The 15,381-nt window shown below is 38.9% G+C and overlaps 1 protein-coding gene across 2 annotated transcripts in view; it reads left to right on the forward strand.

Annotated features, from left to right (window-relative positions):
• The first annotated feature begins 1,338 nt into the window (after positions 1 to 1,338).
• Positions 1,339 to 15,381, forward strand: part of KIAA1958 (KIAA1958 ortholog) — a 176,486-nt gene continuing 162,443 nt past the window's right edge. For both annotated transcript variants that reach the window (XM_012768924.3, XM_012768921.3), the window contains exon 1: positions 1,339 to 1,421. The gene's annotated coding sequence lies outside the window, so the exon portion shown is untranslated. The remainder of the gene's footprint in view (positions 1,422 to 15,381) is intronic.

Genomic DNA, 15,381 nt, shown 5'->3' on the forward strand with positions numbered 1-15,381 from the left:
TGAATCCTTTATCGTTTGTTGAGCAGTTAGCCTCTTTCTCTGCCTCAGTCATATTCTTCTCTCCCCTTCCTACCCTAAGGGTAGGAGTGACTGAGGTATTCATCTGTCACAGGTGGGGTGAGGCGAAGATGTGGGCAATGTTCTAAATGTTTATATTACCATTATCACTATTTTGGAGATGCTCAGTGCTGTAAGTAGAAAGGGAGTTAAGAGCACGGACTCCTGGAATGAATCTGGGCTCCTTCAGTTATCTATGTGATCTTGAGCTTAATTTATCTGTGCCTCAGTTTCCTTATCCATAAATGGCAATGCTAATAGCACCTACTTCATAGAGTTCTTAGGATCAAATGAATTTGCTAAGCACTTAGTGCCAACCCTGGGCATACAGTAAGCTCTATGAAAGTGTCAGGCAAAATAAAGGTGGACGAAGCCTGGTAGCACGTAACATGTCCAGCCTCACCTTTGCCGTGCTGAGCCGTGCAGGTGGTGGGTGTTCTTGTGTCCCTGGTGTGGACCTAGTCTTAGCGTGTTTTAGGTGTTATCAGGCAGCGTTGCAGTTGGATGTTAGGCACCTCCACCTGGCATTGGTGGCTGGTGACTGCGGGCTGCATTTAGCATGTCGTTCGAAGGAAGGTGTTCTTGCACATCCCTGGGTGTAGAGTGACTCTTCTCAATGTGTTATAACACATCCAAGAAGGGAGCAGGTTTTTGTCTGCTCCTGGCGTTTAGGCGGAGGCGTACAGAGCCCCGAGGTGCAGCGGGACCGCGGCTCGGGGCGCGTGGTAGGAGGCGGTGCCGCACAGCTCGGAATGCGGCGTGGACCAAGGGCTCCACACCTGTCGGGCAGCAGGGGCCGAGCTTGGGCACGCGGAGGGCGGGCTGCTCCAAAGCTCCCGGGCCAGCGCGCCGGCCGCTGCGTGCGCGCGTGTGTGTAGCGGGAGGGCCGGTCCACACCTCCTCCGGGCAGCGAGGCCGCGAGCTCGGTGCGTGCCGTAGGAGGTGTCGTTACACACTTCCTGTGGGTCCCGCCGACCGCGGCGCGTTTCCGGCGCCGGCAGGAGCCCCGGGTCCGAGCCCCCGCCCCGCGCGTCGGCCCCGCCCCGCCCCGCCCGCGCCCCGCCCCCCGCCCGCCCGCCGCCCGCCCGCCGCGCTCCGAGCCGGGCGCGCGGAGCTCGGGGCGCACGGAGCGGCGCGCGCCGGTCGGCCGAGCCAGGCTGGCGCCCCCGCCCCCCGGCCCGCGCCTCACTCCGCCGCCCGCGGGGCGCCTTCCCCGCTCCGCCTGCCTCCGGCGCCCGGCTCTCCGGCCGCTCTCCCCCCGCCCTCGCTCCCCTCCGTCCCGCCCCGTCCAGCCCCGGCCGCCCGGCGCCCGCAGGCCCCCCCGCCGCCCGCGTTCCTATGGACAGACGCACAGACACCTGCAGGTGGGTGAGAGCCCGCGCGCGGGGCGGGCGCGAGCGCGCCGACGCGGCGACCCGGGCGGGGAGTTCCTTTGTGTGGGGGGCGGCCGCGCCGGGGGCCGGTCCGCTTCCCCCTCAGCGGCCGCGCGGTGACCCGGCCGAACCCTTCTTTTGTCTCCTCTGGGGGGAGCGAGGCCGTAGTGAGGGCAGAGACCCGGCGGTCGGCCGTCGGCGGCGGCGGCGGGCTCGGGGCTGTGAGGGGCAGAGAGCCCCGGCGGCCGCTCGGGTCTGGCTGCCCGGGCCGGCCCCTCGCCCGGCAGCTCCGCTGGCCACGGCGGCCGCGGGCGCGCTGCGTGGGTCCGGCTCTCCTGCTCCCGGTCTGCTGGAGGTGGGAACGAGGGCGGGAAGGAGGAAGAAAAGATCTGTCCCCTTAGTTTCCAAGTCTTGAGGTGGTTGTGGAGAAAGAGAGGTGGTTCAGGGCTTCGCCCGACTTGTTTCCCTCCTCGGGAGGCACGCTGAGGTGCGTTTGGGGCGTGTGTGGAGGAACGTGCACCGCTTCGCTCCCTTATTTATTGTTTCTAACGGAGGAGGGCTTTCTCCAGAAGGGCTCTTCCGCCCCCCACCCTCATCTGAGGCTGCGCGCACTGTGATGTGTGTTTGTTATCAAATATATCAAGACATGATTCCCCTGGTTAGCAGGAGGTTGGACTGACCAGCATCAAGTCAAAATCAAACCCAAAGCAAAGGATATGATTTTTGGTTTTCTGATGGCTTTCTTTCTTTCTTTTTTTTAAGGTTAGGTAAACACTTGAAGGAAGAGAACATGGCTGTAATTTTTACAATTATATATATTTATTTGGGGTTTTGTTTTCTTTTTTTGAAGTTTTGGAGTAAAGTTTTGTTTTTTCCCAGACTTGTTAGGATTAGCGTGACAGAAGCCTCTGCCTATTAGATAAACAGTTAACAAGCGAGTCAGGTAGTGACTGCTTCCGTGGTGGGCGTTAAATGGGAATGCAATAAACAATGCTCCACCTTTCCGTTTTTTGCTGGTTTAAGGTAGGAGATCTTTCACAACGTAAGAGAAGAACATGGATGTTAGAACCGATTTTTCCACCTATGATTGTGCTTTCCCTATTTTACTCCACGTATTACATGTATGTAGCCCAACGATAGGATTGTCTGTGTTGGGTACAGTGTTTCGAAAAGCACTGTAGGGCGATATTTCTGATTTCTCATATTTAATTAGCTAGCTGGGTTTCTTTGTGAACAGTTGTATTTGTATATTCAAATAATAAATGAGGTTGTATAAGTACCCTCAAAATTAATTTTACAGATTCGGATTTCTTGGTGCATGTGTGGGTTTATATCATTGTATTGATCTCAATCTGCAGCTCACTTCTGGAAACTTTTTTGGGTTTTTTTTGCCCACTGTGTGAGAATCCATATTGATAAACTTAAGTCTGACAGTTACCAATATCCTTTTTTTAAAAAAAGCAGTTTTAGGGGGCATGCAGACAATTATATGTACAGCTATATGTAGAAAATGGAGGCTTTCTTTAAAAAATTAAACTTGAACTAAAAACATTATGATGGAAAATTATTTGTTATCTAAATTTCCATCAAGTAAAATGTAGAAATTAACCAGAAAACAATATAAAATTTAATATATTTTTAATTAGGCAAACTGATTTTTATCAGTATAAAAAGAAATAGTTTAATATACTTAATATAGTGGGTTTTTTCTAGGAGAAAAAAATTATCCTAGATTCTTGCCCTAGTTACATTAACAGATTATTATTGCATACCTAATTTTATAAATACCTGGCATGTACATTTATGCACTCTTTACTTAAAACTTAGCAGTGATCAAGCAGAGCCCTTTGAGTTGATCAAATTTTATTTCTGCTTTGACTTCCAGTGAGATTACGTAAATGAATTTAAATTCTCCACAAAGGCACAGAGCTTCATGTGTGGCTCTGGTAGGCCCTTGACCAATGTTCCTGTTCCTTTTCCATTAAGAATAGCCCAAAGAGAAAAGGTGATGGAATTTGGTCAGGCATTGTGAATGGAGGAATGGAGTTCTAGACTATTCTCAGAATTTCAGCTCTTAGATCTACATGCTCTTTATTTACTCTTTGAAGTATTAAAAAAGATAAGCTAGCAAATGTAATTGCTTATTTGTGTATTTATTAGGTTGTCAGTGGTAGTGATAAGTTTTAACAAAGAGTCACTGTGTAAACATTAACAAAGTGTGGTCTGTATTGAGAATTGTTTTGACAAAGTTGTAGTTGTGCTTACAGTTTTCTGGGATGTCACTGTGGTCTTTATGGTAGGCTGGCTAAAAGATGATATCTAGGTTTGTTTTTTTTAAATACTGATATGTGGATATTAATTATTTGCTTTTTGTGTAATTAATAATATTTCAGTGTAAATCCAGAAGCATTCCAGACAACTTTACATATTTTCAACTGATTTCCCTTTTGGTAAGCTGGTGTTCAGGAAGGCATATAAATTGTTTTTCATTTTTCATGGTTGACATTTTTTTCTGCTGCTTTTTATCTTATGACAAATACTACTTCCAGGAATTTGAATTTGTATAAAATTGGATTTTTAAATATAGCTTTACAATCTATGGACTTTTCTGGCATTTTTCTGTTTGTTGGTTATCAATGTGGTATCATTAAAGGAAACTTAAAATGGCCACTTTATATAAACTAAAACCCTCAAATACCTAGTATTATTAGTAGTAAGAAATGGAAAACTGAAAAGTAACAATTTTATTCTTTATAATAGATTTGTGATTTTCAAGTCCTTTTTCACATTTTTTTTAGTCTGGTAGAGAAGCAGGTCTAACCATGAGAGGTGTGGAGAGTGACCTCTCATTCCAGCCTTTTTCTTCTTGCATTAAGAACAGCACAAACCGCATGCTGCTTGCCGAAAATGCAGAATTCATTCTTGGATTAATACTCTTGTACCAGATGTATGAGGCTGGCTCTAAAGAAGCTTTTTCTCTTAAGTACTGTCAAAAATAGAGTAGCTGAAGATTGGAGAGAAGCCATTTATTTTGAACAGTTTATTTTCTGACAGTTTGTGTTTGTAAAGAAACCTGCTCATAATATTTACTTAAGAGATCTACACAGTTGCCTAAAGAAGCCCCACAGGTTTCTTTTTTTCTTTTAAAAAAAGTTTCCATTGAGCTTAACTTTTATGCGATACTTCTTGACTTTGCTTCTGATGAGTTGATTTATGGACTTTATTTACCAGCATGATTGGAGAATTCTTTTGCTATAGTGAAATTGCACTCTGCCTGTGCTCTGGTCCGTTTCCTAGGTAACAAATGCACTGCATAGATTCCATAATGAGGACTGTGGTTGGCTAGTTACTGTGTAAATTCTGTTGTTTGGTAAAGCTTAGTCTCAAATTCAAATAAAGGTCAAGAAACCAAAAGAACTGAAAATGCAAATTTTTGAATTTTATTTTGTATCCAGTGCCAACAAAGTTTAATAGGCTTTTCTGGAGAAAGGCAAATTATGTAGCTGCATTCAAGTTTGTTTTGCAGAGTCTTAGACTTAAACATTTGGAGACCTTTTTTTCTCTGGTAATTCAGACTGGTAATACTAATGGTTGTAGTGAAAAAGAGGATATATTTCAGAAACGTTATCACACTTGCAAATAACATAGAAAGTAAAGGGTTGTGGTCTAGAACATCAGCAATACTTTTGTATTGAAAGGAAAATAACATGTATGTCTTAAAAGAAAATTACACACTTCACATGAAATATAATTTAAAAAAACTTTAAGAAGACATTAAAACATTTAAAATATCTTTTAAAACATTAAAAATCTTACCATAAAATGAACCATTTTTACTCTAACTTTTTTCCTTCTCATCTTCCTGAACTTTGGCTGGCCTAGGACCAGGGAACAGATTCCCTCTTGGTAGCTGCTCCTTAAAGAATAGCTTTCCCTTCTGCCTTACTCTCCTATTAAAATATATGGCCTCTGTAGCTCTAGATGTGAACAAAAAGTAATATTTGTTGAATGGCCAGTAATTCTTAGCTGCTTGTAAAAAAAAAAAAAACAACCCTGCAAAGAACCAGAATTCCATTAAAGCCCATTGCAAATGTCTTTTCATTTGATGCTTAAAAATGTTTTTTGTTTGTTAATCATCAAGATTTTGTTAGCTGAACATTAAAAGAAAATACACAGAACTCTTTTTTAATTCTAAAGGATTATACAAAGTTGCCTCTGTTACTTTCCCTTGCTTTGCTGGGTTGTTTTTGGATTATTCATTTACCTTTTGGTTAACTTTTGTTGCAGGCATAGGATACATCTTGGTTTCTTTCTGGTTTTCCTCAAAACTGATACTACTTTAACCTTTTCTGTCCTTTTCTCATTGCAAATATTGTGTCCCTTCAGTTTTCCCTTATATTTTCCCTTGTAAATATTTATTATTATTAAATTTTATCAATTGCATTATTTAAGGCATAATCACCACATATCAAAAGCTTCCTCTTTCTGTTACAGGACTTCATATTTCTAGGACAGAGTTAATAATATCTGTTAATTCTTAACTAGCTAGGAATACTTTTTTCCCCCAATATTAGTTTGCTAGAGTTGCCATGACAGAGAATCACAGGCTGCGTGGCTTAAACAACAAAAATTTGCCCAGTTGCTGATCTAGTGTGGGTCCTATTTTTGTGGGTGTTTTAGCCTTGACTGCTTATCTGGGGCACCTTATCACCTAGTTTTGTTGAACTTCATGTCTTTTGTTATCTTCCACCTGGTTTTGTTATCCTTTACCATCTATAGGTCCCCCCCCATGAGATAATTGTAGATACACTTGCAATGTAAGACATAATACAGAGAGGTTCTTTGCATACTTTTCTCAGTTTCCCCCAATGGTAACATTTTTTTTTTTTTTTTTTTTTTTTTTGAGACAGAGTCTCGCTTTGTTGTCCAGGCTAGAGTGAGTGCCATGGCGTCAGCCTAGCTCACAGCAACCTCAAACTCCTGGGCTCCAGTGATCCTTCTGCCTCAGCCTCCCGAGTAGCTGGGACTACAGGCATGCGCCACTATGCCCGGCTAATTTTATATATATATATCAGTTGGCCAATTAATTTCTTTCTATTTATAGTAGAGACGGGGTCTCGCTCTTGCTCAGGCTGGTTTCGAACTCCTGACCTTGAGCAATCCGCCCGCCTCGGCCTCCCAAGAGCTAGGATTACAGGCGTGAGCCACAGCGCCCGGCCCCAATGGTAACATTTTGTAAAGTTATATTTATAATATCACAACCAGTATATTGACTTTTTATGGGCTGAATGTGTCCCTCCAGATTCATATATTGAAGCCCTAACCCCCAGTGCCTCAGAATATGACAGTTTTTGAAAATACGACCTTTTCTTTTTTCTTTTCTTTTTTTTGAGACAGAGTCTCACTTTGTTGCCCAGGCTAGAGTGAGTGCCGTGGAGTCAGCCTGGCTCACAGCAACCTCAAATTCCTGGGCTCAAGCAATCCTTCTGCCTCAGCCTCCCGAGTAGCTGGGACTACAGGCATGCGCCACCATGCCTGGCTAATTTTTTCTATATATTATTTGGCCAATTCATTTCTTTCTATTTATAGTGGAGACGGGGTCTTGATCTTGCTCAGGTTGGTTTTGAACTCCTGAGCTTAAACGATCCGCCCTCCACAGCCTCCCAGAGACCTAGGATTACAGGCGTGAGCCACCGCGCCCGGGCCAGGACCTTTTCTTTAAGAGGGTGATTAAGTTATGAGGCTGATAGAGTGGACCCTGATGCAATTTAGTCTGGTGTCCTTATTAGAAGAGGAAATGTGGACACACAAAGAGATATTGGGGGGTGCACACAGAGGAAAAGCTATATGAAGACTCAGTGAGAAGGCAGCAATCTGCAAGCCAAGGAGAGAGGCTTCAGAAGAAACTAAGCATGTTCACAGCCTCCAGAATTTTCTGAAATATTAATAAATTTCTGTAACAACAGAAAGGCACCATGTTTGTAGTACTTTGTTATGGCAACCCTACCAAACTGATTCATGGATATTGATACAACCCACTACTGTTAATTAGATCTCCCGTTTCACTGGTACTCCGCTAGGTTCAGTACAGTTGTATCACCTGTTTAGGTTCCTGTTTCCACCAGCCTCTCCAACTCTCCCTGCTTAAAATTTTTCCATATCTGCTTGGGTTCACCCAGATGCCAGAAAAGGATTCCTATGTCATATTTCCAAAATCAAACTGAAATGCCTCTCCTACTTAAACTACATTTGAGGAACATCTTCACTAAAAATGATTAAAATCTTGTTTAAATAGCATTTGAAGATTTTAGTTTTTTTGATATTGATATGACTTACATACATAACATGTATAAAATCTTAATGTGTAGAGTGCATTTTTTCCGTTTTATTGTTGACCCATAAGTGTACATATGAGATACAGTGATATTTCAATATGTGTATACAATGTATAATGATCAAATTAGAGCAATTAGCATACCCATCACCTCAAACATTTCTTTGTGTTGTAAACATTCAGAATCCTCTCTTCTAGCCTTTTGAAAATATACAATAAATTATAGTTAACCATATTCATGCTATAGTGCTGAAGTATATCAGAATTCATTTGTCCTATCTAGATGTGAGCTTGTATCTGTTAAACGACCTCTCCCCATGCTCCCTTCTCCCCTATTCTTCCTGGCCTCTAATACTTCAATTCTACTCTTTACTTCCATAATCTCAAAATTTTTTTTCACCTCCTACATGAGTGAGAACATGCAGTATTTATCTTTCTGTGCCTGACTTACTTCATTTAACGTAATGTCCTCCAAGCTCATGACAGGATTTCATTCTGTTTTTATGGCTGAATAATATTCCATTGTGTGTATACACCACATTTTCTTTATCCATTCATCTGTCAATGGGCATTTAGGTTGATTCCACATCTTAGCTATGTGAATAGTGCAGTAATAAACATGAGGATGCAGGTATCCCTTTGATATACTGATTTCCTTTCCTTTGGATGTATATCCAGTACTGGGATTGCTGGATTGTTTAGTAGTTTTATTTTTAGTTTTTTGAGAAACCTCCATATTGTTTACCCATAATGAACAGCTTTTGAAGATTTTTGTGAAATTTTAGCTGAAGGTATTCTTATTCTACCTTCAGAGCAGCATTTTAAGGAATGTTATGCTTTTGAAAGCTAATGATAACATGCTAGTGTAGTCATATATTTTCCTTTTGAATATAGAAAATGAATATGAATATATTCAATGAAAAGTATATATTGTTATAAATAATATCCCATCTATGAATATATTTCACTTATGAAAATATTTGATATATGACTTTTCTTGAGATTATATATATCTGTAGTCTTAAATTGTTTTTTGGCTAGCTGGCTGCCTTTTTTCTGTTAGAAGTCTTACCACAAAGTAAATTTCCATTGTTCTTTTTCTAATGATGTGTTTATACATAGATAAGGTACAAAATCTATACTTTCTATTAACGAAGTTATTGTCTCAGAAGTTTAGGGTTTTTCCTATTAAAAGTTATTTTTGATGTCAAAACTCATCCTATTGATTTGCCTTAATATCTTTCTTAGTTGATGCTTTCCTGTTAATCATCCAAATAAGTATTTTATTTAATTGTATAAGAGCATACTGTTGGCCTGAGAAATAAGCATATCCTTACACATTATATAATAAACAATATTTTTATTGAAAATAAGTGTAGTTCTATCTCTATGATTTTGAGAAAGAGACATACTGGTAAGAAGTTCAGTCATTTTGGCCATATGACAACTTAAACTTCATTTTAAAGAAACAATGAAATTAAAAAGGAGGGAGAAGTCTGGAGAAAATATTTGCAGCAGGCACTGGCCTGCCCTGGGTAAACTTGAGCCATAGGAGACATTGGTTCCAATGCATGGTAGAGTGGGAAGACATAGACCATAAAGTGTGAAACAAAGTGAATGTATAATACCAGCTAAAAAATCAAAGAGACTGCCTCGCAGCACTGGAAGACTACTTAAGCATTCCTTAAGGCCAGACCCCTCATGGCCATCTATGACTTCTAATAACTGTTCATTAATGGGTCCAATGTGGGGGCTCACATGCAGTAGGTCCTAATAAAAATCACTCTTTCATGAACAACAATGACAAAAAAGATATTTGCAGCAACATGACAAAGAGTTGATGTCTTTATGACATTGTATTGTTGTTTTATTTTCACAGGGTTTACCAAAAAATAATAAAACTCAGTGAATAATGGATAAAATGAAGAATAATTTAAAGACGAGAAATGTTCAGCCTTGCTAGGATTAAACACAAAATAGTATGGCAACCCAGAAACTTTTTTTAACCTATCAAATTTGCAAAAATATCAAATGAAACAATACTTATTTCTGGTGAGTGGAAGGATAGAGAGAGGAGGTTATTCTCATATGTTTTACTGATGGGAATATGGTATTCATCTTTTTTTCCTTTTAAAATGTTGAAGTTTAATGTACATACAAAAATTGAACATATCAATGTATACAGTTGATTAATTTTTACAAATTGAATGCATGTGGCTAGTACTCAGATCAATAAACAGGACATTATTGGCACCCCTTGTGCTCCTTCCAGTATCTAACACAGCCTTTCTGAAAGAAAATAAATATCTTAACAGATTGCTGAGTCATAGGGTATACATACTCAGCTTTAGTAGTTACTGCCAGTTTTCTGAAGTAGCTTTATCAAAAAAAAAAAAAGAAAAAGAAAAAAAATGAATAAAAACCAAAGTAGCTATATCAGTTTATACTCCTACCAGCACCACGTGGGTATTCCAGTTGCTCTGCTTCCTTATAATTTTCATTTTGAAAAGCAATTTGACAGAGCATATCAAGAACCATAAATATACTAATTGAAAAGATAGAAAAAGATACATGCACAAAAACATTCAACGAAGCAGTCTAAATCTGGCCTGCTGTGACCCGAAACCATTTGTTATCTGTGGCTGCTTTTGTGCTGCAGTGGCAGAGTTGAGTAGGTACGATAGAGACCTTGCAAAAGCAGAAAATATTTACTATCTGATCCTCTCCAGAAAAAGTTTGCCGACCCCTACATTAGAGCATTATTTAGACTAGTAAAAAATTGTCAGTAACCAGTATGTCCATCAGTAGGGGAATTATTAGAAAAGTCCTTGATGAAATTGGATATAACCATTTAATTGGATGATTGTAGAGATTATTTAACCAGCAAATATTTATTGGGCATTTGGCATGTGTTAGGTACTTTGCTAGATGCTAGGAAATCAATAAAGACAAAATACCTGCCCTCATAAAGCTTAAATTTTAGTAGTGAATATAGAAAATAAACATGTAAATAATAAGTAAAATAACATGTAAAGGATAAGTGTTAAGAAGAAAACAGTAGGGGGGGTAGATATGAAATATTTCAGGGTGAGGTCTTGATGTTTTAGGTAGGGTTGCCAAAGAAGATCTCACTTTAGAGAAAGTGACTTTGGAGTAAGGACTTAAAATAAGCAAGAACTTGATATGCAGGTATCTTGAGGGAGAGTATTTGAAGCAAAGGAAACATTAAGTACAAAGGGTCAGTTGGAAATGTGCCTTACATGTTCTAAGAACAAGAATATCAAGGGCTGCAGTGGAGTGAAGGAAGGGGAGAGTCACAGGGAAGAGAGTTAGTTGCAAGAGGTTGAACAGGTTGAAAATACCCTAATTGGTAGTAATGGTGGGGAGGGCAGATCACATAGAATCTGTGGCACAATGAAAAATCCCTATTATAAGTTGTTCAAGTAGGGAAAAAAAAGAACGATCTTTCTTCCTTCCATTTTTCCCTTCCTCCCTAATTATGACTATCATTTAAAGCTATGCATTTCTGATGCTGAATGAACTGTAAAAAAAAAAAATAAATAAAGCTATGCATAATGAAAAGATTGGAAGAAAATACCCTAAAATGCTAATAGTGTTAACCCAGGTTATGAGCTATCTTTTTTTTGTTTTCTTTTTGCCACATTTTCCATAATTTGGCTATATTTGATAATAAAAAGCATATTTAGAAACCTGAAGTATATAGCATATTTATGTCTTTGAGTAACTTAGAAATCATGTACTTTAGATCTTTCCCAAGTTGATTGTAACTTGACCTTATTGATGGTGGGCAGCAGTGCCTTAAATCATCTATTAAATTGTTGGTTTTTAAATTACGTATTAACCGTTCAGTGTTTTAACCAGAGGGAACTGTAGAGATGACCTATTTTAACCCTGTTATTTTATAGGTGGGGAAATGATCTGGAGAAGTGAAGGAACTCAGCTTTGAGTTCCTTTTTGTAGATGTCTGTATGTTTCATCACCATTTAGTCTGAGACTATCCAGCACCTGAGTGGTTTTTGTGATTAATAATTTGTCTAATCTTTGTCATGCAAAGAAAGTATTTGAAAATGATAAAATCTGAATCTGTTTTGTTCAAATCTTCTCAGTGATAAAACCACTATAGCAAATATGGTACCAATAATGAATTAGAATCAGGATTCTAATGAGTCCCCTGGTTAAGAGCAGACTTTGCCCTCAGACTGCCTGGATTTGAATCTTGTTCTGGTCCTTGTTAGTGTGTAACTTCTTTGTGCTTGAGTTTCTGCAATTATAAAATGGGTATAATACTAAGTATTATATGTAGCTCACAGGGTTGTTGTGCAGATTAAATGAATTCATGTGGGTAGATTGCCAGGGACATAGGATAAATTATTATTGAGGCTTAAATATCTAGCAGAGAGTGTATTTGAACACTAGGTACCAGAGAAAATCCTTGAATTGTAGGGTTTAAACTCTATATATGTCTCTCTACTTTGGTTTTGTAGGTAACATATAGTAATTTACTAAAAATATTTTAAAACTGATCATCTTAATTAGCATAGTGGTTTCAAATTGTGTGCTGTTGTAGCACCTTATGCTATTAACCCTTCACAGACAGTTATCAAATTTTGAAGAAAAGGATGTTCATTTTTATTTCAGTAGAAGAAATACTGTGATTGAGGCAAACGGCCTGAGTGGTCAGGTGATGAAAAGTGGGCCAGGATGCATGGTGAAAGGCAAAGCACAGGTCCAGTGTGCTCTAGGAAAGATTGCTTGTTTACTGGAGCAGGCAAGAACTTTGCTTTGTAAGTATGTAGGTCAGGGCAGTAAAAAGCTCTATTTAAACTGACACACAATGGTGAAGAGGGATCAAGTAGAGAGTGATGAATGAGTATGTAACCCTGTCCTTTGAAGTGTGCCACCAAAATCATAACATTTGAATGTCCCCTAACCACAAAGAGGATGAGGACCCACTGGACTCATAATAGATATAATTAAGAATGAACAAATTTGTTATTTTTCTATAAAATAAATTATTTAAGAAAATATATGGTAAAATTTAAAGTATGAAGAAAAATGAAATTTAGTGTATATAGTGCAATGACAGTTTGTGAAAGCAAGCATTTGATTATTTTTCTTTGTGGTAATTAAGTGTGTACATAAGTATGTCCCTAATACGTTTTGTGTTTGTGACTGCTTGGGGATTGCACAAGATTCTATTTTCTTTTTACTGGGAAAAATCTGAAATCTTTTTGCAGTGCTGATTTTATTTTCTTTAATTTTAAACTTTCAAAAGTTTTACTTGTTCTAGCTGCTCCCCCCCCCCCCCCCCACAGCTGGGTAAATGCAGATAGTCTGCAGTGTTTCTGCCACACTAGCTTTATCAGGAAGTTTTTGCCTTCCTTGCAGGATCATGGGTTGTAATTTAGGGTTTCTGTGGGCACATTAATTCTGAATAGAACCTGAGATTGTGCTTAACTAGAAGTGTGGTGGTTTTGGTAGTGAGTTTATAACAGGACTCAGGTACTTACATACTCGGTGGTCATTGCTATTGTAGCAATTGTGGTATTTAATTGAACCCGAAGGTCACTTGGATTTTCCTAGCCCATTACATTAGACCTCTGAGAAAATTTTTTTAAGTGCAATTCAATATTTATGATTTAGTTAATAGTTAAGCTAAGGACTTTTAGAAGCATTTGGGGGTAGAGGGAAAGAAGGCATACATTTACAGAGACTCTGATGAAGCATGAAATTGTGACACTGAATTAGCCTTTCTTTCCCAGCTTTCTGCTGATGCATGAGGGCTCTGGTCTACGGAGTGGCATATGACTCTCAGAGTCCCCCTGTAACACCTTTGCCAATCATTCTTTTCAGGGTGTAGGTTAATACATCATATGCACATAAGACTGCTCAGGGAGGATATGTGGAATCTCTCTTTACGTTTTAAGAAATGACTACAATTGAATATTTTAAGTTTGTTCTTTTGAATGGGAATTTTTGTTTTGTGTGACAAATGTGCAGCATCAGCAGCAAGGTAACTAAATAAGTATCTACTGGGATATCAATCAAACCTCTGTACCTGTAAGATCAAAGTATGACCCTGAGATACTGTATCTTTTAGGTTTCTTGGTAATTCTTAATATTTTTGTGGATTTTTGACCTCTTTGAGACTAATAAAAACTTTGGACTCGTCTCAGAAAATGCACATATCTGTACATGCAACATACAATTTTGTATACATTTTAAAAAACGTGGACTCTCCTGATGCATTATGCAAACATTCTCTATTTTGTGTATTTACATTTTAGCATATGACTTTCTTCTAAGGAACTTTAAAGGTTTGAGATAAGGATTAAGAGTGAGCTTCTGGGCTTCCAGGGAAAATTTATTTTTTTGAGGGAGGAGAGATTAATATGGTATTTTTCCATCAGAAATCCATTATAACTTGTTTTTTCTGATAAATGTACTAGTGTGCATCTGGTTAAATCATTCTTTTGCACTGTAGGTTATGGAAAAATAGTATCTTACTGGTATATTCACAAAGGCAGTCTAGCAAGGAAAAATTAAAAAGCTTAAATTCTCATTCTCATTTCTAAGGGAATAAAGAGGGAGAATTCATTATGTCAAGCATTGCAAATAAGCATGTATTAAAGCAGCTACATATGATGATGGCACATTGTTGGAACATCCTACGAAAGATAATTTGCATGGAAGATGATTATTCAATAGGGCTTTAATTTACAAGAAACATTCTACCATTTAATTGAGCCCTTTACACACACTGCTTCGCTTCAATAGATTGCATTTGCTTCCTGCATATGTACAATGCCATAAGGGTGGTTAAAATCTGATTCAGTCTAGCTGGAAGGTGAAACAACAGCTGAAAGTCATGTCATAAAAATATACATTATTAAACATCTGAGGATTGTTTTTGAAATTGGTTTTCTGTTGGCTGGTTTATGTCATAAAGCTGGTTGTCTAATTTTTTTTCTAGTAAGATTTTCCTAAGAGTATTCAGCCCTGCTGGCCACTAGTTAAACTATATGGTTCAATTTATAATTTTTTCACTTTTATAGGCCATTCACCTATTTGTACTTTTTGCAAAATAAGCAAATGTATCCTGCATCTATAGTCATTTCAGAAAGAAAATTATTTGGTGATAAAGAAGATACTAAAATAAACATTTCAGCTAATAGCTGACTTGTGATTAAAATGCCTAAAAGATAATATATGTTAAAAAATTTTAAAAGGGTAATGTGAATATACTTGATGTATTCTCTGTCAGTGTCAGCAGAATAGTATATAGAAAAAGCTTTATCACAGAAAAGAGGTTTTGGATGAGCCTGGAACTGACTCCTTGTGGATATTCTATCCTTGAGACATTTAAAATAACATCATTGGCTGTGTGCAGTGGCTCATACCTGTAATCCTAGTACTTGGGAGGCTGAGGCAGGAGGATCTCTTGAGCCCAGAAGTTTGAGGTTGCAGTGAGCAATGATGATGCCACCACACTCTAGCCCAGGCAACAGAGCAAAACCTTGTCTTAATCAATCAAAAAAACAAAAAAAAACAAAAAAAACTAAGCATTTTTTGTGAGAATCAGTGGCCAGGCCCATT

This window comes from Microcebus murinus, chromosome 12 (assembly GCF_040939455.1).
Source record: "Microcebus murinus isolate Inina chromosome 12, M.murinus_Inina_mat1.0, whole genome shotgun sequence".
NCBI classification, from domain to species: Eukaryota; Metazoa; Chordata; class Mammalia; order Primates; family Cheirogaleidae; genus Microcebus; species Microcebus murinus.